Here is a 22,480-nt window from a genome sequence, read left to right on the forward strand (position 1 = left end):
GTCCAAAGGAGTCCCTGTAGATGCCATGTTGGTGGCAGTGGCCACTCAGAAGGAAGTAGCAGAGACCTCTTCCTCCGTCCATCCTCCTAACAAGGAGTCTAGGACCATGGACCAGCAATGGGAAGCATACCCTCTCATCAGCAACCTTTACCTTACGGTCGCTGAGCTATCTGTCTCATTTCACTCAGCTCCAGAGAGATCTCCTCAGTGAGTTAGGAGATACTGTTGCAGGTAGCATCCCTGAGGCAGTGGCCAGATGGTTAATGCCCAGGTGTCTACCCTCAATTCCATTGTCAACTCCTCCATGCGGCTCATTTTGTATGCAGCCGAGGGAGCGAGTAGGGCAGCAAGCTCAGGAGTCGCCCTTAGAAGGCAAGCCTGGCTGTGCCTGTGTCACTTCGCAGAGGCCTTCAAGTCTTCCTTCACTGATGCCCCCTTTGATGGTTCTTCTTTGTTCGGAACCAAAGTGAAAGACACCCTCACCAGGTGCAAGCAAGATGGAAAGACCCTGTCCGCCATAGGGGTCTGTTTTTCCTTTCTATCTAGGCCTTACCCCAAGGCCCAGCGGGGTGGGAAGATGTGGTTCAAGAAATCAGAGGTTTTTTCCTGCCGCACAAGGTGAGTCCCCCTCCAGAGGCAGAGGAGGGGGAGGTTATTCAGGGAGACACCACCCTAGAGGCAGAGGGGGCCCCTGCAATTCGGGAGACCGCAATTCCTTTCGCGGCTCTCCCTACTCTCGTTCCTGAGGGAGTGCCCGGCTGTGCTTATCCAGAGCCAGTTGGGGGTCGAATTTCATTATATCCGGAAGCCTGGAAAAGCATCACCCAGAACCGATGGGTATTACAAATAATTTCCGGAGGTTATCTCATTCTGTTTACATCAGATCCCCCTTCAATCAGAAAAATCCCAGATGTTCCACCCAGTCAAAGGGATCAAGCAGCCTCAGAGGTTTCAAAGCTGCTAGGAAAAAGAGCCATCCAGCATGTCCCCTCAGACCAAATCGGATTAGGGACTTACTCAAGATTCTTTTTGGTGGCAAAAAGAACAGGGGACCTGAGACCCATATTAGATCTTAGCCAACTGAACAACTATGTACAGAAGTCCAAGTTCCATATGGTTACACTTTTGGGAGAGGAGGTATGGATGTGCTCCATCGACCTCAAGGATGCTTACTACTACTATGTAAAAATGGACAGGGCATCCAGGAGTCACCTACGCTTCCGGCTGGGAGCCAGTCATTTCCAGTTTCGAGCCCTGCCCTCTGGTCTCACCACAGCCCTCAGGGTGTTCACCAGGTGTATGGCGGTGGTGACTGCTCTCTTGAGACGTCAGGGATTCCAAGTGTTTCCGTATCTGGACGACTGGTTCCTTACCACCCCCACCAGGCATCAACTAGTCCAAACCAGGGACGCTACCATCTCTCTTTCAACAGTTGGGCATAACACTAAATTGGGAAAAATCTGCTTTGTTGCCCTTGCAGTGTGTCACCTTTATAGGCGCAGAAGTAGACACCATTCAAATGCGAGCATTTTTACCGCAGGAGAGGATCAGAGTCTTACAACAACAAATACACATCCTGATGCCCCTGAGGAAAGTGAAGGCAAGATGGTTTCTCCGACTCCTGGGGACCATGGCAGCAACAATTATGTTGGTCCCTCTAGCGAGATTGCACATGAGACTTCTCCAATGGCTTCTCTCCAAAAATTTCCACTTTCTCGCCCCATTTTGCTCACGGACAGATGCAAACAGGACCTCAGTTGGTGGCTTTGCACCGACAATTTGGATGGGGGAAGGCCCTTCGTTCCACCCATTCCAGTTGCCACAGTGACCATGGACGCCTCCCAGATGGGGTGGGGGGTGGGGGGCATTATCTTGGCAGGACAGTCCAAGGCACGTGGCAAGATCACGAGATACATCTGCATATCAACGTCCTAGAGATGAGAGCAGTGCTGCTTGTGTTGCAGGCACTTCAGAGCTTTCTACCTCTAGGGACGATTGCAATACACTCGGACAACATGTCAGTAGTGTGGTATCTAAACAAGCAAGGGGGAACCAGGTCTTACCCCCTGTGCAGAGAGGCCATGCGAGTGTGGCAGTGGGCAGTAACTTCCCAACGTTTTCTTGTGGCAACGCACATTCCGGGGAAGTCCAACGTGATTGCGGACAGGCTAAGCAGAGCTATTCTGATGCCTTACGAGTGGTCCCTGAATCGTCTAATTGCAGAACGAATCATCAGCAGATGGGGTCAGCCTTGCTGCGACCTTTTTGCTAGCCCCCTCAATGCCAAATGCAGCAACTACTTCACGCTGATCCCCCCACAGGGGGAGTCACCCAGGGACGCTGTGGTTCAGGACTGGCCCTTCGGTCTGCTTTATGCTTTCCCCTCTGTTTCCCTTGCTGTCAGAGGTGATTCAGAAAGCGCAATCCTTGGGAAGCAGAATGATTCTGATTGCTCCACACTGGCCTCGTCATGTCTGGTTCCCTTTTCTTCAACCATACATTGTGGACACTCCATGGATTCTGGACCCTCACCCAGATTTACTGACACACATGTTGGGATAGTCCTACCCCTCTCTGATGACCCTCCGGTTGACAGCCTGGCTACTCCACTTCCGTCGTTAGTTAGGCTTTATAATTTTCACCGGAAGTGGTTCACATTTTATCTTCCTCTCATAAGCCATCTTCTAGGAAGATTTATTCCAGCAAATGGAAGAGGTTTTCTATTTGGGCGCATACCCAAGAAATTGATCCTTACACAGCTCTAATTGCCTCAGTCTTGGAGTTTTTGTCTATGCTTTTCCATCAGGGTTCCGCATCAGCTACCATCAAAGTTCAGTTGGCTGCGATCTCTAATTTTCATGTGGCTAATGAGCCTAGTCTCATGGCTCATAGACTCTGCAAGGCTTTCCTGAAGGGTACTCTGTTACTCTGTCTCCCGGTCTCCGAACCTGTCATGCCATGGGATCTTAATTTTGTTCTACAAGCCCTTACTTCACCACCTTTCGAGCCTACAGCTACCTGTGAATTGAAATTCTTGACCTGGAAAGCAGCCTTCTTAACAGTAATCACTTCAGCAAGGTGAGTTTCAGAAATTCAAGCCCTCTCTATCAAACCTCCATACTTAATCTTCCATAAGGACAGGGTTTCTCTTAGACCAAACCCTTTTTTTCTTCCTAAAGTGGCTTCCGTGTCTAATCTTAATCAATCCATTGAGTTGCCTGTATTCTTTCCACAATTTTCAAACAAGGCAGAATTTAAATTTCATCAATTGGATGTACACAGACAGTTATGTTTCTATCTGCACCGAATAAAAGATATCCGGAGGTCGGATCAACTATTTGTCTCCTTTTTGGAAAACAAAATTGGGTCCCCGGTCTCCAAGGTCACCATATCCAGATGGATATCTAGTTGCATCTCTTTCGCCTACCAAGCGGGAAGAAAAGATCTGCCATTTCCGGTCAAGGCTCACTCTACTCGGGCTGTTTCTACATCTACAGCCTATCGGGCCAGATTGTCAATGGATGATATATGTGCTGCAACTACTTGGGCTTCTCCTCACACATTTGTTTCTCATTACAAATTGGATGTGGTTTCTAGGGGCAGGTCGTCCTTTGGCTCCACAGTACTCAGGAGTATATTCCTATGAGCCACCCAGGATGTAGGTGCTAGGGACACTGTCCCACGGGTAAGAATGTAGGCGAGATAGGACTACATAACATCAGGAAGTTATGTACTCACCATAACGTTCGATGTATGTAGTCCATCTCACCTCACATTCTTACTTACCCTCCCACCTTCCCCCTTCCTGGAGGATCTGGAGGTTAGGTTTTTATTTACAGAGTTCCCTTTAATTTAGCTTATTCTTTTTATCTGGATGTTGTGTATGCATGGGGTATGAATGTGTATTGCAACAAACTAGATCTGGGGATATGGAGCAGTGCACCATGGGATACCTGCTTAGCCCAGCCAATAGAAGACTTCAAGCTAGAAAAGTTGGCTGAGTCGGAGCTGATATTCAGCTCCCAACCCACGGGTAAGAATGTGAAGCGAGATGGACTACATACATCGAACGTTATGATGAGTACATAACTTCCTGTTTGCTTCTACTGCACGTCTTCCTCAGCACATGCTCAGCCAAGGAGAGTCTAAGAGCCTTGGGTTTCATGGCAGCAGCCATCCCAATGCCTCCCTCTAGTTAGGTTGCATATGAGAAAAAAATCAGTGATATCTAAAAATAGTATGGTCCCAGCACTTTCACTGTGTAGACACAAAGATCCTCCTCTTAACTTGTCTCAAAAAAGAGTCTCATAGTGGGTGGCCCAGGTGAATCTTAATCCATGATTTCCCTTCAGAACACAAACTACAGCTCAAGAGATGTACACTGATGTCTTGGACAAGGCCTGGGAGCCCTGGACAAGTATCCACAGAGTGCAGGACAGGTGGTAGCCTAAACTCAAGAAAGAGCACATCAACCTGAAAGAGATTAGTGCCATAATCCAAGCACTTCAGGTTTTCTCACACATCTGGAAATTGGGCCCTCTTCGAGTTTTCACAGACAACACCGCTGTCATTTGTTACATTAACAAGAAAGGAGGGACCAGATCATATCATTGATACAAACTAGCTGAGATTATTTGGGACCTAGCTACTCAGAGGAGCATGTCCCTACATTCTGTGTACATCCCATCACAGAACAATGATCTAGCAGACTCACTAAACAGGTTGATCAAGGATCCTCACAAATGGACCCTAAACAGACAGGTCTTCCTGGACATTCTACACAGGGAGAAAACACCTCAGATTTATTTGCCTCAGAGAACAAGTAACTTCCCCTATTTTGCACAATGACTTTTTGCCCCTGAGGTTGTAGAACAGATGCATTGTCCTTTCATTTGATAGGGAAGTTTCTTTACTGCTTCCCTACTTAGGTTCATATGAGATTACTGGGCTAATGGCTTAAGAGCACTTACAAGCCTGACCAATACAACCTGATTTTATCCAGTATATGGCCCCTAGGGCAAATGGATGCCATGGGTTTGTGGCTATGCCTTGAGTATCTTACAGATTGCCCCCCCATCCATAAGGGACATAGGCATTACCTCAGGTACGAATTTGCGATTCCCCATCCATTGATCTAATTTGCGTTTGAAAAGGACCAGGAAGGGCTCTGCTTTATGTGAATAGAAAGCCTATTCCAAACAAGGGACAGTCTCTGAGACACTTTTCGTTTGAGTCGCTGACTATGTTTAGTTCCCTAGATTGGATGACTCTTGTACTGTTCGGCTTGTGTAAGTGTAACAGCCCCATCATGCCTGGATTTGTGAGTGCCTTGTAGGTCTGGCACAGGTCACCCCTTAATAATCAGTAGGAGACAGAGTAAAAGGATAGGACTTTTTATCTGTATAGGACATGTTGTTTACACCCTGTATTTTCTTTGTGAGGAATCTTTTAGGTCACTCCAGCTCCACTTCAGTTAATTCCAAAGGTATTACTAAAGGTCCAGAAAGAAAAAAAAACAAAACAATTACTGGTGACTCCCTTCTAGCCAAGGCAGCATTGGTTCCCCCTTCCCTTTCACCTAGCCAGGGGCAGTCACCACAAACTTTATCCGAACCTGTCCTCCCTAAAACTAAGCTTATTGATGAAAAAATTGTCATCCTTTTCAGCCACCAATTTCAGAGGACATGTTTCGAGTTCTCCAGAGGCAATGAGACTCGACACTCAAAAAATGTACATACCAAAAAGAAAATCTTTGGTTGCATTTGGCTATCATAACAACAACCAAGATCCCATTAAATCAGATGTTTCTCTTATCCTAAAGTCTGTGCCTGTCTTCCCCTCAATCCAACTATTGTGTCTAGGCCTGAGGCCAAGCAATTCCTAAAAGGGGTACTGCATCTAAGACCGCCAACGGAAACCATGCCCCCTCCTTGAGACCACAATTTCATACTAGAAAAGCTCACTGCACCACCATTTGAACTAACCTCTTTGGCAAATCTCAATTTCTGCACCTGGAAAGCTATGATCTAATGTTAATCTTCTTTCCATTCATCACTGATAGGTTTGGTTCCGACCCCTAGGAACCGAGTTGGCCTGTTAAGCTTGCGCCACCCAAAAAAACTCTCGAGCTATGTTTCTACCCAGAATTCCCTGTTACCTCAGATCTCATTTGCCACGTAGCCGTAAGCCGCGTTTCAGCTGAATCTTTTTGATATTTGTGTAAAAATTTTGGATATCTTCATATATTAAGCGATTGGTATTTTTAGTGTCATTTCTTCTGTCTAACCTTGTTCTTTCCTCTCTACCTGGGATTGGTATTGTTTCTCCTGTTTAACCCGTTAGCTTTAAACCTTATTCAAGTGTTTCCCTTTTCTTCTCCACATACCAGTGTATTGTTATGTTTGTGATTTTTTGAACGGAGTTGACTTCATTGTAGTTGCGTTAAACAGTTGACCTGTGGTGTTTTTCTATCAAGATGTCTGATAAGAAGAGTACTTCAGGTTTTAAGCATTGTACTTCTTGTAAGGGCAAGTTACCTAACAGTAATTCTCATGATGACTGTGTATACTATTTGGGAGTGGCCCACCTTTCGGTGCAGCCTGCATGTGACATTGTCAGAGTTTCAGCCAACACACTCTTAATGAGCGCAAAAATAAACTCATTCTGAAAGGGTTACTCAAGTCTCCCTTCTCAGAGGCCATTTCTGCGATGGAGGTGTCAACCCCTCCTTCTAAGGACAAAAATATCCCACTGTGATGTTCATCGTGTTTTACTGTTGCAGTCATTACAATTGGGTTATCCTGCTAGTAGGCTACCCGCAGTCGGCCTGAGTTTCAAAGTCTAGGTCTGGCGTCGGTTGCTGTCGCCTCCTCCCTGACGTCAGTGCGCCAGGGGTATAAAAGGTGCAGCTGATGCCATTTTCCTTAAGTCTTTCTTGCCGCGTGGTGCCCAAAGCAAAAGCAGTTTGCAAGTGCCGATCGGCCGACTCCTGAGATTTTCCAATTCGAATTTCAGATCCAAAGACTTCATTAAAGCTAAGTACCCCGTTGGGGAAACTTTTTTCTTACTCCAGAGTCAGAAAAAGTTAATAATTGTATTTCTTGTGGGAAGCAAATACCTCATAAGGATTTTCATTCTTACTGTATTCCTTGCCTAGGCCCTGACCACGACATTGCTAGTTGTCGGTTTTGTGCTATATTTAACCAACGCACTATTAAGCGTCGGTACGATTTTGCATTTCATTATTTTGGCAGAAGATTTAACTATATAATGCCGTCGGAACAACCGACTACCGGAGTTTATAAAAAGTGCAAAGAAAAAGACAGGCACCCATGGACCAAAACTGACGGCGAGGCTTCTGCCAAGCCTGTCGCCTGTTCGCCGGTTCTCAGTGAGGCGCTTTTGCAGCCCCTGATGCCCGCTACCTCAGAGCCACAGGCCGCTTCCGACTCCCACGTGGAGCCGACTAGGCCACTGGAAACTCAAGGTATTGGACACTCGGAAACTATTCCCTCAGATGGGTCTGGAGCCGCTGAGCAGGCATCAGCTTCTGAGGGTCTTTTCAGGCCTACATAGGTATATGTAAAACCATCTTCAGCTTCAAAGGCAAAGACTAAAGCAGCTCTAAAGACAAAGAAACAAGTACAGCATTCTTCTGGACAGGCCTCCATGCCTAAAAAACAGATGCTTAAAATGGCCAAAGACCTAATTACTTTGATCAGGGGTTCCCATCCCCCTCCTGATAAGAGGCCTAGGCAAGAGATAGGATATGCATCTTCAGATCAGCTTTCCATTTCCTCTGATTCCTCTTCTGAACAGGAATATTCTCTTCCTCCCTATGAGGATTCTGATGCTGAAGAATCTATTCCTTCAGCCTCTCCTCTTGAGGATTATTCTTTTGGGGAAACCCTGCATACTATGAGGGAGCATTTCCACTGGGAGAGTCAAGATTACTCAGAATTCAAGAAAAGGCTCAGAGACTTCTTATTACCTCAGCACAGGCCCCTTGCTATTCCTCCTGTTTTAGACATTGTAGATGTTGTATTTTCAGTGTCCGGACTGTCTCCTGACTCTTTGCCACCAGCTCCCATTAAACCAGACAGATACTACAGGGTTCCTGATTCACATAAATTTCTTTATAAAAACCCTGCTGCAGACCCAGAAACTATCTCTCAGGGTCCCAAATGGGTCAAGGCTTCCGCTGCAAAAAACCTTATACCCTCTGATAGGGATTCAAGGGCCCTGGACAGATGGGGGAAAAAGATTTATACTTCTGCTACCTTGGCTGTAAGAGCTTTAAATTGTCAATTTCATATGCTTAAATATCAGCAATATCTAATGTCACTGTTAAACAGAAAATGTTGACAAATTCAGAATGTGCAGAAAACAAAGAAATGCAAGATTTATTGCATGCAGCTGAACAAGTAGGAAAGCATACTTTGCAATGTGGTTTTGATTCTCTAATGGCCTCTTGCAGGGCCGCTGTTACAGTTCCTGTCATTAGGAGACATGCTTGGTTAAAAGAACAGAATCTGCCCGATCATGTTAAAGCAAAATTATTAGATACTCCATTACAACAGGATACCTTGTTTGGTGTTAAAGCAGAAGAAGTGTTGAAGAAAATGGAGGACAAAGCTAAATCTATGCAAACAGTCAAGGATTTCTTACAGGTACAGCCTCCCAGATTTAGCAGGAACTGTCCTGCAAAGAATTGGTCCTTTCCAGTGTCAGATAGACCACAAAGAGGCAGATACAGATGCCCCAGAGGCAGATCACAGCCCCATGGCTCATACAGGCCTAAACAATGGGGTGCTTCTACCTCCAAAAGCAGAGAAGAAAAATCACAGCCATACAGGAAACTGTCTCAATGACTTCCCCTGCCAGCACCAAGTACTTATCTTCTGGCAGCTCCTTTGGGGGGGGGGGGGGGACTAGCACTTTTTGCACAAAACTGGCACATGATCACCCAGGACAAATGGGTCTTAAATATCGTATCCCAGGGCTACAGGTTCCATTTTCACACCCTGCCAGGGCCAAAGAGTATGCCAGACCTGCCAAGCAATCAATGGGCAGAGGCACAAAAACAAGTTTCATCCCTCATGGACATGAGAGCCATTCAGCAAGTACTACAGCAAGAGCCGGGACTAGGATTTTACTCAAGGCTATTCTTGGTGCCCAGAAAGGACAAAACCTGGAGACCCATACTGGACCTGTCTATCCTGAACACATTCCTGGATATTCCAAAATTCAAAATGTTAACTCTGCAGCAGCGTCTGCCCATGCTGGGCAAGAAGGCTTGGCTTGTGACTTTAGACCTAAAAGAGGCATACCTACATGTCCCAATCAGACAATCATGCAGAAGATACCTCAGATTTATAGCTGGCTCAATGCATTACCAATTCTCTGCACTGCCCGTTGGGTTATCTACTGTGCCCAGGGTCTTCACAAACTGCCTGGCACCAGTAATTGCTTTTTGCAGACAAAGAGGAATTCAAATATATCCTTACTTGGACGATTTCCTTATTCAAACAGAGAACAAGGACACTCTACTACAGCATCTGGCGTTTGTAAAAACATTACTAACAGGCCTAGGGTGCACAGTAAACGAAAAGAAATCAAAACTCGTACCCTCTCAAGAGATAATATTCCTGGGTGCAAGCTTAAACACAACTGCCCAGATGGCTTATCTCATGCCAGTCAAACACAGACAACTGACTACTTATTTCAAAATGTGGGCAATAAAGACTCAGTTATCTGCAAGAAAAATTCTGCAGGCTTTGGGCTTCATGGCATCCTGCATTCTGCTAATTCCATATGCAAGACTGGATATGTGGAAACTTCAATGGTATCTAAAAAGTGTTTGAACTCAACATTGCCACAGCCTGGAAACAATAATTACCCTAATTCCCTGCCTGCAACAGGAGTTTTGATGGTGGGCAAAAGCCTGTCACCACAACACGGGACAGCCATTCACCTTACCCACAGCCAGGCAGACATTGACAACAGATGCATCAGATTATGCCTGGGGGGCCCATATAGCAGGAAGATGTATTCAGGGTACATGGTCTGCAAGTCAAATGTATCTACATATCAATCAAAAAGAGATGCTAGCAGTTCAAAATGCCCAGACAGCCTTCAAGGAACTACTTCAACCAGGAAAACTACTGATAAAGACAGACAACACCACGGTCATGTGGTACATAAGCAAGGGGGCACACATTCCTACCCCCTCTGCAGACTAGCCATGAACTTGTGGGACACAGCATTGACTTACCAAGTACATCTGCAAGCACAATTCCTGCCAGGAAGGATAAATACTCTGGCAGATGAACTAAGCAGAATCCTAATGGATCCCCACGAGAGAAAATTGGATCCACAAGTCTTCAGCATGATAACAAGGAACTGGGGATGCCCGGACATAGACCTATTTGCCTCCCCTCACAATTGCCAACTACAAAAATTCTGCACAAGGACTTATCACAAGCAAGCATGGAAAGTGGATGCTCTATCTTTCAGCTGGAAAAACCTAGCAGTATATGTCTTTCCTCCTCTGCCTCTCCTCCCCAAGGTACTCCTCAAGGTCAGACAAGAGAAGCCAAAAATGATACTGATTGCCCCAGACTGGTCCCGCCAGCACTGGTACCCAATCCTAAAGAGTTTGTCTCAATGCTCAGCTTGGACATTACCTCAGATTCCTCACTTATTGACCCAACAAGACAGTCAGATACTGCACAGCCAACTCAGGATTTTAAACCTGGCAGCATGGCGGATAATGTAGCCATTCAAGACACACCTCTTTCTAAAGCAGTCATGGATGTTATTTTGGATGCCAGGAGGCCTAGCACCAGAAAATCTTATGCAGAAAAATGGAAGAGATTCTGTGCTTGGAACCAGGCACAAGGTACTGACACGATTGTTCCAAATATTCCTCAGATTTTGCAATACTTAACTGAGATGCTGGATAAAGGCCTTTCCTTTTCATCAATTAAAATTCATGCCTCTGCCATTTCAGCTCATTACAATACAGAACCACCTATTTTCTCTCATCCATTACTAAGGCAATACCTCAGACAGGCCAAAAACATAAGACCCCCAAGGAGAGCACCAATACCTGCATGGGACCTCAACTATGTCTTGGAAAAACTTACACTGCCTCTGTTTGAACGAGCCTCTGCAGCTGATATAAAATTCTTATCCTGGAAAACAGCTCTGCTCCTAGCAATAACCTCTGCTAGATGAGTCTCAGAGTTACAGGCACTCATGGCTGTGGAACCTTTTATCATTTTCCATCCTGACAGGGTTTCTCTGAGGACAAACCCTACATTTATGCCTAAGGTAGTTGACCAGTGTGGCCCTTAACCAAACAATTCATTTGCCTACCTTTTACCCAAACCCTCAGAATAAGCGTGAGAGACTTCTGCATTCTTTGGACATTCACAGACAGCTATGCTTCTACTTGGACTGAACCAAAGCTTTCAGAAAGACTGAACAACTTCTAGTAGCATATGCCACAGGATCACACGGAAAGCCTATCTCAAAGCAGACTATTTCAACGTGGATAGGCCACTGCATTCATTTCTGCTATTCACAGCATGGCAAATCAGGGCCTAAGGGCATTAGGCCACATTCCACCAGAGCAGCAGCCACTTCAGCAGCCTTCCTCAGAGGAGTACCAACCAAAGACATCTTAGAGGCTGCAACTTGGAGTTCAGTGCATACTTTTACAAAGCACTATCACTTAACTCTCTACTCTAAATCCAGGACAGGCTTTGCCACTGCAGTTCTACAGGGCCTGATAGCCTCTCCTAATCCTATTTAGCACCAGCCTCCCAACCATAGCTTTGGGATTCAACCCAATTGTAATGACTGCAACAGTGAAACACGATGAACATAGTACAGTTGTGTACCTACCATAAATGTAGATGTTCGAGTGTATTCACTGTTGCAGTCCAGGTTACCCTCCCACCATCCCCCCTTTTCCTTGCTGGGACTTATCTGTACTTCTTTATTCTATGCAACCTATGTGGTGTATTTGCTTGTAGATGAAGGAAAAGTTTTTTGGTTATGCATGCTTATTGGCATTAGTGAGCCTACCATTTTAGGGGCACCTGACATCTGGGGCAAGAAAAACTGAAGAAAATAGTGTCGGCTGCATCTTTTATTCCCCTGGTGCACTGACATCAGGGAGGAGGCGACAGCAACCGACGCCGGACCTAGACTTTGGAACTCAGGCCGACTGCGGGTAGCCTGCTAGCAGGATAACCCAATTGTAATGACTGCAACAGTGAATATACTCGAACATCTACATTTATGGTAGGTACACAACTGTACTTTCCTTTTTCACCATCGGGTGATCAAGAGCAAGCCTAGGAAATCAAAGGTCCCTAAGTTATTGTCGGAGCATAAATCTGTCTCTTTGGCTCAGACCATCTTAAAACCTTCGATACCGATGCCTGTTTTGGCACCGGCCCTCCTCTGGCACCGATCATAGACCTTACTACGCCTATTTTGACTTCAGCACCTGTAGCCACACCTTTGACAACACCATTAGTTTCCATTTTGGAACCGACAATTTCGGAGTGCCACTTCGGCACCAAGCGTTGTACCGACTTCACTGGATTTGACCCACTTACTTCCGGTCTCGAGGTACCGGCAGACCTTGCACCACACACCCGATACTCCCCCTCTGTAGATCTGTTTCTGGGTCAAGCGTATAGCCCATTCCTCACATGTCCTGACTCTCCGTCTGGAGTATCCACAAAGTCCACCAGGAGCCTTTCAGAACACGAAATGGTACGTCTTGTAGACCAGCTGTTGTTAGCGGGGGGGGGGGTTCTCTCACTTTCCAAGACCCATCCACCTGCAGGTTACCTTATCTATGGACTCCATCTTACACTCCTCCTCCTTCAACCATCTCTGTTCCGAAGCCTTCTGCTCAGACATCCTTCTTGGAACTCATCACCTCAGCACTTATGTTGCATCTCACTCAAGCTCCAATTTTGTCCCTTTGGTCTTCGGTTCATGCTGAACTGGTCCTTTCTCAATCTGGGGATTGGGAGATGAGCGTGTCAGCCCGGGGTATGGAGCCGCCTCCCTCCTTGGCGCCGATAGCTGCCTCTGCAATGATCCTGCTACAGGCTCCATCCATGGGGGTGGGTTCGTCAGAGCGAGGTGTGACCCCAGTCCCGAGGTTGTCTTTCTTGGTTCCAGGCTCCCATCCCTCTTCAGGGCAGGCCTGCTTTCCACGCAATGGAGAGGGCTCTTCTTTCTGGCAGCACTGCTTTGATGTCGGAACCCCAGTTTTCACCCCCTGAGCTACAGCTGCCACAGACTACCCCCCCTGGACACCGGGCAGAGAAGCCGCATGACACCCTTGTTCAGGGTACCCATTCTTCTGAGTCCTCCTCAGAGAACCCCACTGAGGAGCCCCCTTGAAAGAAGACATGCAAGAGAAAGCACGTGGACTCACCCGAGGAGTCCTTAATGGAAGACATGGATTATGATGATGGTGAAGGGTCCCCACAGTCACCTCCTCACCTGGAGATGTTAAAGCAGAGAGGTGACTGGAAGCCCTCCAACCCTTCATCTGAGGAATCTGTGTTCCTGCAGACTTTTTGCACCTGGCCTTCTACCTCTTAGGTGACCCCCGCCTGATGATGAGCTCATCGTGCAGCGTGCTTGGAAGAACCCTGATTCCACTGAGGCGTTCCCATGGAGACCAGACAAAATTCTTTCCTCTTCCTCGGAGAACCTGCATTGGTCCAAAGGGTTACCAGTTGATACTATGGTGGTGGTGGCAGCCATGAAAAAGGACTTTGCTGAGGAAAGTCCTGCTGTCCACCCACCCAACAGGGAGTCCCAGGTGGTGGACAGACGTGGGAAGTGTGTTTTTGCATCAGGGACCTTTGCCATATGGTCCCTGAATAATTTGGCACATTTTACAAGGCTCCAGAGGGACTTGATCTCCGAACTCCCTGGAACGCTCACAGGACAGTTGTCTGACAAAGTCAGGGACAAAGTGACCTCGCAGCTCACAACCCTGGAATCAATATCCAATGTGTCCATGATGTTGCTGTCACATGCAGCCAAAGGGGCAGCTAGAGCAGCGGGTTCGGGCATTGTTATGAGGCGTCATGCCTGGATGTGCATTTGTGACCTTGTGGACCCCTTCAAGTCTTCCTTTCTGAATGCTTCCATCGAAGCTCTGTCCCTTTTTGGCTCCAAAGTGAAAGACATCCTAGCCAGGTGGAAGCAAGATGGAAAGACCCCATCTGCCATAGACCTACAGTTTTCCAACCCTCAGTGAACCTTCTCCAGGAATTAGAGGAGTGGAAAGATGTGGCATAAGAAATCTCAGGGTCCCTTCCGTGCCGCACGTGCTGATGATACTCCCAGAGCCAGAGGGGGTAACAATTCTGGAAGACGCCCCTGTAGAGGCAGAGGGCGTCCTCATAATCAGAGCTCCAGGAATTCCTTCTGTGGACAGCCTTATCAGCACTCCTGAGAAGCAGCCCGATTGCTTGCCTCTGGAAGCAGTCGGGGGTCATTTCTCTCTGCACCAAGCTGCCTGCCAGTCCATCACCACCGATCATTGGGTACAGAGCATTCTCATCAGAGGTTACACCATTCCCCTTTCTTGTCAGCTAAATTTCCCAAGAAAATTTCCCGATGTTCCACCCAGTTAAAGGGGAGAAGCAGCTTCAGAGATTATAAAGCTGTCTCAAAAAAGAGACATCCAACCAGTCCCACCAGACCAGCGCAGATCCGGATTTTACTCTAGATTCTTTTTGGTGCCAAAAAAGACAGGGGGACTGGAGACCCATTTTGGATCTCAGCAGCTTAAACAAGTCTGTCACCCAAACCAAATTCCAGAATGTCACTGTTCAGTCCATTCTCCCCTTTTTAAGAGAAGGTGATTGGATATGCTCTATAGATCTCTGGGATGCGTATTACCACATCAAGATGGACAAACGCTCCAGCAGTCTGCTTCGCTTCTGGCTAGGAGCCAGTCATTATCAATTCCATGCCCTCCCGTTCGGTCTCTCTACAGCCGCCAGAGTTTTCATGAAATGCATGGCAGTGTAACAGTTCATTTGAGACTAAAAAGATTTTGGGTGTTACCATATCTGGATGACTAGCTCCTTACCACCCCCACTGAGCATCTTCTGGTAACAGCACTATATTATACTCTCTCTCTGGAAAAATTGTTGGGAATAACGATACATTGGGAGAAATCAAACCTTGTCCCATCACAACAAATAGCTGGAGCAGTGTTCAACACTTAGTCCTGTCTGGTATCACTCCCAGTTCACAGACTCCATCAATTGAGGCTTCATCTCCGGGTGATACTCTCACAAACAACAGATGTTCTTCATCTCACATTGCTGCAGTCATAACTTATGGGTAGTCCGCTGTCCTCGGTCGGCCCGAATACCAAAGTATTAGGCTGACGTCGGTCATGGGCGCTCAGATCTGACGTCAGAGCGTCAAGGTATTAAAGCGCATGACCGACGTCATTTCCTCAGTCTTTTTTGCCGCATGGTCCGAAGCAGAAGCAGCGTTTGCAAGTGCCGTTCGGCGTTCTGAGATTTTCAAATTCTGAGTTTCAGACCGAAACCAAGTTGGGCTAAGTACCCCGTTGGGGAATATTTTTGTTTTTTCTTGCCTCAGTTACTTCCGGATGTCAGAAAAAGTGAATAATTGTATTTCTTGTGGGAAACAGATACCGCTTAGGGATTGCCACTCTCTTTGTATTCCTTGTTTGGGACCGGAGCACGACGTAGTAGGGTGTCGCTTTTGTGCTAGGTTTAATAAGTGCACCATTAAACGTAGGCTAGATTGTGCTAGGCTTGTCTTTGGTAAGGTGTAATTACAATATGCCGTCGGATCCTCCGACGCCGCTAAGAAGCGCAAAGATAAAACTTTAAAGTCCAAACAGGATGACTCGTCCGTTCGGACGCCGTTCTTTAGACACTACGGTGGATTTGGTTGATCCGCGAAGTTTCAACTGAGTCTCAAGGGAGACGTTGGTTTTGCAAGATGTGGCCTCTCAGGAGTCAGGTCAAGCTGAGGGGCCTCTCAGGTTACTGTTCTCCCTTCTTTACCTAGGGTGGTTAGGCCTTCTCCTTCTGTCTCTAAGGTGCCCTCCAAAGGCAGGCCTGGTTTGCCTTCCACAGGTGTTAGTCCTAGCTCTGCAGGTTCTGTGCCTAAAAAACATATGCTTAAAATGGCAGAAGATTTAATTACTTTAATCAGGGGTTCTATGCCCCCTCCTGATAAGAGGCCTAGGGTGGAGCCAGAAATGGAAGGTTTGGAGCAGGCTTCAGATTACTCAGAGTCTTCGGCTGAAGACATCCAGGATTTTCCTCCTTATTCTGATTCAGACGCAGAGGATTCCACTCCTTCTGCTTCTCCTCCAGAGGATTTTTCTTTTTCAGAAACCCTGCATTCCATGAGGGAGCATTTTAAATGGGAAGGTCAGGATTTCTCACATTCCAGGAAGAGGCTTAGGGAATTTTTGTTTTTACCACAGCATAGGCCCTTGGCTATACCTCCTGTTTTGGATGTTGTTCAAGACGTTTTCTCTGAGGCTTCCCTTAATCCAGACTCTTTGCCTCCTGCGCCAGTTAAACCAGATAGGTATTATAGAGTGCCTGAGGCTCATAAATATCTGTATAAAAGCCCTAGGGCCGATCCAGAAACTATTAGCCAGGGACCTAAGGGTGTCAGGGCTTCTGTTGTAAAGAATCCAGTTCCTTTGGATAAGGAGGCTAGAGCTTTGGAAAGGTGGGGGAAGAAAGTGTATACCTCTTCCACTTTAGCAATGAGGGCTTTGAATTGCCAGTTTCATATGTTGAAGTACCAGAATTTTCTCCTTACTCAGTTAAAATCTAAAATGGATGCTTTGGCAGAGGGCATAGAGTGTAAGGAATTACAGGATTTGGTACATGCCTCTGATCAGGTGGGTAAGCATGCTTTACAGTGTGGTTTTGATGCATTGCAGGCTTCCTCCAGGGTGGCTGCCACTGGTTCAGTTATTCGCAGGCACGCCTGGCTTAAGGATCAAAATTTGTCAGAGCATGTTAAAGCTAGGATGCTCCTTTGCAGTCTGAAGTTTTGTTTGGTTCTCCTGTGGAGTCTGTCTTGAAAAAAATGGAAGACAAGGCTAAATCTATGCAGACTGTTAAGGATTTTTTGCAGGTGCAGCCCCCTAAGTTTAGCAGGAACTGGCCTGCTAAGGGTTGGACTTACCCTTCTTCTGATTCACAGTCTAGGGGTAGATCTAGACATGGTAGGGGCAGAGCTCAGAGTTCTTTCAGGCCTAGGCCGTGGAGTTCACCAACACAATCTACAGGTGAGGGCAGGGGCCAGTCCTTTCGTAAACAGGCCCAATGACCTGCATCTTCAGCTGCCAGATCCTTCCTGTCTGGCAGCTCCTTTGGGAGGAAAGTTGGCACTCTTCAAGCAAAATTGGTTTCTAGTCACCCAGGACAAATGGGTGTTGGACATTATAGACCGAGGCTACAAGTTTTATTTCCACACATTGCCTCCTTTCAAAGGCATGCCAGACGTTCCTCCTCAGCAAAGGTTAGAGGCTCACAAACAGATTTCTTTACTTCTTCAAATGGGGCTATACAGCAGGTCCCTCTGTCAGAAGTGGGCCTCGGATTTTACTCGCCTATTTCTTGTACCAAAGAAAGGAAACACTTGGAGGCCAATCTTGGATTTATCTATCCTCAACACATATCTGGACATTCCAAAATTCAAAATGTTGACGTTGCAACAACTTCTGCCTCTGTTGGGCAAAGATCACTGGATGGTAACTCTGGATCTCAAAGAGGCTTATCTTCATGTTCCTATCAGGCTCAGTTGCAGGAGATTCCTGCGTTTTTGGGCTGGGACTTTACATTATCAGTTCTCTGCATTGCCCTTTGGCTTATCTACTGCGCCCAGGGTATTCACAAAAGTCCTGGCTCCAGTGATAGCCTTCTTCAGGTTAAGAGGAATACAAATTTATCCTTACTTGGACGATTGCCTGATTCTTGCTCAAGACAAGCACGAGCTTCTTCACCATCTGCAGTATGTTATGACAGTGTTAAGGTGCCTAGGATATTCTGTGAACGAAACAAAGTCCAGTCTAGTGCCCTCTCAGGAAATGTGCTTTCTAGGTGTGAGACTGAATACAGCTTCCCAGATGGCCTTTTTGACCCCCGGACAAGCAAAAGAATCTTACACTTTACTTCCATCAATTGTCTCTACGGTCCAGGCTGACTGCAAGGACAGTCCTTCAAGCCTTGGGGTGCATGGCATCTTGTATTCTGGTGCTTCCCAATGCCAAACTGCATATGAGGAAGCTACAATGGTATCTCAAAAATGTATGGACACAACACTGCCAAGATCTGGACACTGTCATTCAGATAATACCTTGCATTCAAAAGGAATTTTTGTGGTGGGCTCAGGAATGTCACCTAAACAAGGGACTCTCTGTGACCCGACCAGAGGCGAGTCAGATTTTAACGACAGATGCCTCGGACAAGGCCTGGGGAGCACACCTCAATGGAAAATGGGTTCAAGACACGTGGCCTGCCAGACTTCAACATTTACATATCAACTTGAAGGAAATGTTAGCAGTCCAGTTTGCATTGATGGCTTTCAGGGATTTACTTCTCCCAGGGCAGGTGTTGATTCAAACAGACAACACAACTGTCATGTGGTACATCAACAAGCAAGGGGGAACCCATTCGTACCCTCTTTGCAGGCAAGCTATGATTTTGTGGGAGACTGCTCTCAGTTTGCAACTCACTCTTCAAGCAAGGTTTCTGCCAGGAGCACAGAACTCCTTAGCAGATGTTTTGAGCAGACGGATAGTGGATCCCCACGAGTGGAAATTGGATCCTCGTGTATTTCGACAGTTGACAATGATATGGGGGACTCCAGACATAGATCTGTTCGCTTCTCCACTAAATTTCCAGGTGCCAAAGTTTTGCACAAAGATGTTTCATTCCACAGCTTGGAAAGTGGATGCTCTATCATTCAGTTGGAGCAATCTTCACGTCTATGCCTTTCCGCCTCTGCCTCTTCTTCCAAAGGTTCTCTTGAAGGTCAGACAAGACAAGCCCTCCATGATTCTAATAGCTCCAGACTGGCCTCGACAGCACTGGTACCCTCTGCTGAGGAGTTTAGTACGGGAACCTCCTTACCCTTTGCCTTTGATTCCACACCTTTTGACTCAGGATGGCAATCATTTCCTCAATGTCAGGATTCAGTCCCTGCATCTAACAGCCTGGCATATTCTGTTCTAGAACCTGGAGGGTCGCAGCTTCCTCAACAAGTTTTGAATGTTATTTTGGAGGCCAGGAGGCCTAGTACAAGGAAAGTTTATGCTGATAAATGGAGGAGATTTTTTATTTGGAGCAAAGCAAAGAGCTTTGATATTTCCAGGCCTGATTTGAGTGTTTCTCTTCAATATCTTACAGAATTATTGGACAAGGGGCTGTCCTTCTCCTCTTTAAAAGTTCATGCTGCAGCCATTTCTGCTCACTATGACTGTGATCCACCATTATTCTCTCATCCTTTGTTTAAGCAATTCCTTAGGGGGGCAAAGAACATAAGACCCCCGCGTAGAGCTCCTACTCCTGCTTGGGATCTCAATTTTGTGTTGGAAAAACTTACTTTGCCTTCTTTTGAACCTGCAGCTACAGCTGAGTTGAAGTTTTTGTCTTGGAAGACTGCTTTTTTGTTGGCCATTACATCTGCTAGAAGGGTTTCTGAATTACAGGCTCTAATGGCAGTTGAACCATTCCTAATTTTTCATAAGGACAGGGTATCTCTGCGTACTAACCCTACTTTCATGCCTAAAGTGGTTTCAAATGTGGCCTTGAACCAATCTATTCATTTGCCTACTTTTTATGCAGATCCCCAAAATAAAGGGGAGAAAATTTTGCACACTTTGGATATTCACAGGCAGTTGCATTATTATTTGAGCAAGACTAAAGGGTACAGACAGTCTCAGCAGTTGTTTGTTTCTTTTGCTTTGGGTTCTCAGGGGAAACCTGTTTCAAAACAAACTATTTCTAAGTGGATTGGCTTTTGTATTGCTTTTTGTTATTCTCACCATGGTAAGGAGATTCCAGCTGGAATCAGGCCTCACTCCACTAGGGCTACTGCCACTTCTACTGCTTTTTTAAGGGGGGTAGCTACTAAAGATATTTTGGAAGCAGCTACTTGGAGTTCAGTGCACACTTTTTCTAAACATTACCATCTTCCTCTTTATTCCAAATCTAGGGCTGGATTTGCCACTGCAATCTTGCAGGGCATTTTGGCAGCCCCCAATGCTTTATGATTTTGCCAGCCTCCCTTTACCTCTGCTTTGGGATTCTACCCATAAGTTATGACTGCAGCAATGTGAGATGAAGAACATAGTACAGTTTTGTACCTACCATAAATGTAGATGTTCGAAGATCCACATTGCTGCAGTCCAATTTACCCTCCCTCCTTCCCCTCTGTAGTTTGGAGTGGTGGTATGGTTTGGGTTGTAGCTGTTTTTTGTACATGGTTTTAGGGGGTTATTCTATTTTTGGCTGGGGCCTTTATTTTTAGGGCCTTCTGACATCTGGGGCAAGAAAAGACTGAGGAAATGACGTCGGTCATGCGCTTTAATACCTTGACGCTCTGACGTCAGATCTGAGCGCCCATGACCAACATCAGCCTAATACTTTGGTATTCGGGCCGACCGAGGACAGCGGACTACCCATAAGTTATGACTGCAGCAATGTGGATCTTCGAACATCTACATTTATGGTAGGTACAAAACTGTACTTTTCTGAAAGGGAAGTTCTTCAGGCCCTAGGTTCTATGGCAACGTTGATCCCAATAGTGCCTCTAGCAAAGCTACACATGCGGATTCTGCAATGCCTCCTTCTGTGTCAATGGTTTCCAAACTGTCACCTCCTCAGTTACCAGATTTGAATAACCAACTCTTGCAAACAGGACCTGTGTTGGTGAATGAGGCCAGACATAGAACTTTGGAGTTGTCCATTTCAGTCTCCTCAGCCCACAGGCATTGTGATCATGGATGCTTCCCTGATCGGGTGGGGGGGCATTTCCAGGGAAAGACTGTCCAAGGCACATGGTCCACCGCAGAGGCCCACCTGCATATCAGTTTTCTGGAACTGAGAGCTGTGCTGTTGGTGTTGCAGGCTTTCCTTTCGGCTCTCCCTTCTGGGACAATCACAGTTCAGTCAGACAATATGTCAGTAGTCTGGTATATCAACAAGCAAGGAGGAACCAAGTCCTATCCCCTATGTCGAGAAGCTATGAGAATTTGGCAGTGGGCGATAGCTTCCAAATGTTTTCTAATAGTGACGCATATCCCGGGGAGCTCCGACGTGAAGGTGGACAAGCTGAACAGATGCATCCTCATGTGGTGTCTCAACCCCGAGGTGGCGTCAGCAATCTTCAGCCACTGGGTCCAGCCCTGCTGCGATCTTTTCACCTCCCCATCAAGCACCAAGTGCAGCAGCTATTTCGCCCTACTTTCCCCAGAAAGGGAGTCACTGAGGGACGCTCTGATCCAGGATTGGCCCACGGGACTTCTTTACGCTTATCCTCCCATCCCTCTGATCACACATTTTCTAAAGAAAGCTGTTCGGTTGAGATGCAAGGCGATCCTCATAGCCCCATTCTGGCCTCGACAAGTTTGGTTCCCCTTCCTTCAGCCTCACCTAGTATACCCGCCGTGGATTCTGGACCCTCTACCAGATCTGATTATTCACCCCCAAGGGTTGCATCACCCAAACTTGTCCAGTCTCAAGCTGACAGCTTGGTTTCTCCACTTCCACTAGTAGCCAGAGAAGCTAATCTCTCCTTCCCTGTTTGAGACATCATTCTGGCCTCTCATAAACCATCCACCAGAAGACTATACCAGGATAAATGGAAAAGATTCTCCATCTGGTCCAAGGATGACATGCTAGACCCATATTAGTCTCCAGTTAATGCAGTGCTTCAATACTTGGCTAGGCTTTTTGATAATGGAGCCTGTGCCTCTACCGTACAAGTACATCTAGCGGCAATTTCCAATTTCCACAATGGTATAGATGGCAACCCTCTTATCTCTACGCATATGCAAGGCCTTCCTCAAGGGGACTTCTCATATTAGGCCTCCTGTCAGACAGCCCGTGGAACCATGGAACCTCACTCTAGTGCATCTGTCTTTGACTCAGAAACCTTTTGATCCTGCTGCAAAGTGTGACCTAAAGTTTTTGTCTTGGAAATCCTTGATGTCCTTCAAGGATGCATCTGCAGTCCTAACAAATGGGTTGTCCTGGCCTCAGGCAGCCCTTCGGTCGGCCGGATTCCAAAGTCTGGGTCTGGCCTCGGCTGAAGACGCACTTCACCCGACGTCATAGCTGCAGTTCAGCGGGTATAAAGGCATCAGCCGACGCCATTTTCCTCCGTCTTTCTTGCCGAGTGGCGCCCAAAG

The 22,480-nt window shown here is 46.6% G+C and overlaps 1 protein-coding gene across 1 annotated transcript in view; it reads left to right on the top strand.

The window, feature by feature from the left end:
* Window positions 1–22,480, top strand: part of ADAMTS20 (ADAM metallopeptidase with thrombospondin type 1 motif 20) — a 3,636,702-nt gene that overhangs the window by 242,261 nt on the left and 3,371,961 nt on the right. The gene's annotated exons all lie outside the window — the stretch shown is intronic.

Source organism: Protopterus annectens, chromosome 11.part0 (assembly GCF_019279795.1).
Source record: "Protopterus annectens isolate FY-2018-M chromosome 11.part0, PAN1.0, whole genome shotgun sequence".
NCBI classification, from domain to species: Eukaryota; Metazoa; Chordata; order Ceratodontiformes; family Protopteridae; genus Protopterus; species Protopterus annectens.